Below are 1,673 nucleotides of genomic sequence, written 5' to 3'. Positions count from 1 at the left end.
CTTACTTCTTTTGAATCCACTTGATGTAGTGACTTAAAATGACCATTTTATTCATCACCTTCATGCTCTGACAGCCCAGACTGAGCTGAGCTGGGGCAGCAGCAGCACTGCATGGAAATCAAGACTCTCTAGGGAAGAAAAAAAAAAAAGTGGTCAATTTTGGTTTCATCTTTCTATCATAATCTGTGAAGAAAGACAATATATCTTTATGACTGAAATCTATTTTTCCTCTCTATAAGTAATGTCACCAGTTTCACCTAGCAAGAAAAATCCATAAACTTGTTAACAGATCTTGTAAATTCTGCTTCAAAAGAAAAATATCATCTTGATCCTTAAGTAATTGCCCTAACATAGCTCCACTAAAATGCCAAACAGTCCACCAGCAGCTACTTAAAAAATAAAACTTAAAACACCAAACTTTTTGCCTAGATGCCATTGGATTCTGTTTGTCTGTATTTCTTTTTCTTCTCATTTTTCCACCTACAGGCTTCATTATCAATCTTCAGTAGTTCTACTGAGAAAGCTACAGTTAATAAAGCAAGTACAGTTACAGGGGACACTGGGATTCTTCTCAAACCTTCTCCTTTCAGGACAGCTCTAAAATTCAGTTGCCAGGAAGAATATATTCCCATTTTCATTTCCAAACAAGAAAACACAGCTCATTCCTACGGTGTTGCAAGAAAAAAAGATAAATAAGCTCATCTTACATCAGTTTGAAGAAATATGACCTAAAATTCTTTCAGACCATGGTGCTTCAACAGATCTCATCTCCACAGCTGCATGTAGGAAATGCAGCAGAATAGTGACAACAAAGAAGCAACTGAAGAGAAAAAATTACATCTCTTCTGCCATTCCTCCAATTTTTAGATGTAGTTAAATTAAGCTGCTTTATGTCTTAGTGTAAGATGCTAAAAATTCTTAGTAATTAAAAGGTGTGTTCAATCAATTATTTCCTTGCTGGTGTGAAAAGAATAAATATATTTTGGCTTTGCTTTCCTGGATGCACAGTTAACACTGATGACAAGCACTATCTTCCCATCTTGTTACCAAGTTCCAGAACACTGGTGCCCAGACCCTGCAGTGGGAACCCCCAGCTGGGATCAGACTCCAGTCAAAATGCACAGAAAGCAATGGAAACAGCTGGAGAAAAGAAGCAGAACATTGAAGAGCACGGGGAAAAAACTGAAGATGGAAAGATGGATTCTGGTTTCTTACAGTAATGATACTTGTTTTTTTAATATAAAAAAAGGCATCAAAAAAGAGGGGAACTGATGCCAGCCACCTGCCAGACAGATGTATTTTTTTTGGTCCTAAGCACCAATTTTCAAAGGCTTTCCCCTGGCTGAGAACAACCAACTGAGGCAGAACTAAGATGCCCAGCTGATGTGGTGCCACTGTTTTCCTTTACATATATTCAGTGTTTGCTCAAGCAAGATTTAGTTTGTTATTTCAGACCTCTAAAATACAGCAAATCAATGGGAGACAGGGGAGAGAAATGCTAAAAAAATAGAAACCCTAAGCCTATTTAAAACTAAAATTCAACAGCACAGTCTTCTTCCTTTCCTTTCAGGTATAAATGTGAGATCTATTAAGTGTCAAGAGCTTTTACAAATTCCTGTCTTCCTCATCAGTCTTTGGGCACATTCTTCCTGCCTGATTAAACTGGGAAAGAG

This window comes from Chaetura pelagica, unplaced genomic scaffold, assembly GCF_000747805.2.
Source record: "Chaetura pelagica isolate M959 unplaced genomic scaffold, ChaPel_1.0 scaffold344, whole genome shotgun sequence".
Taxonomy (NCBI): domain Eukaryota; kingdom Metazoa; phylum Chordata; class Aves; order Apodiformes; family Apodidae; genus Chaetura; species Chaetura pelagica.
This window is presented reverse-complemented; position numbering follows the sequence as displayed.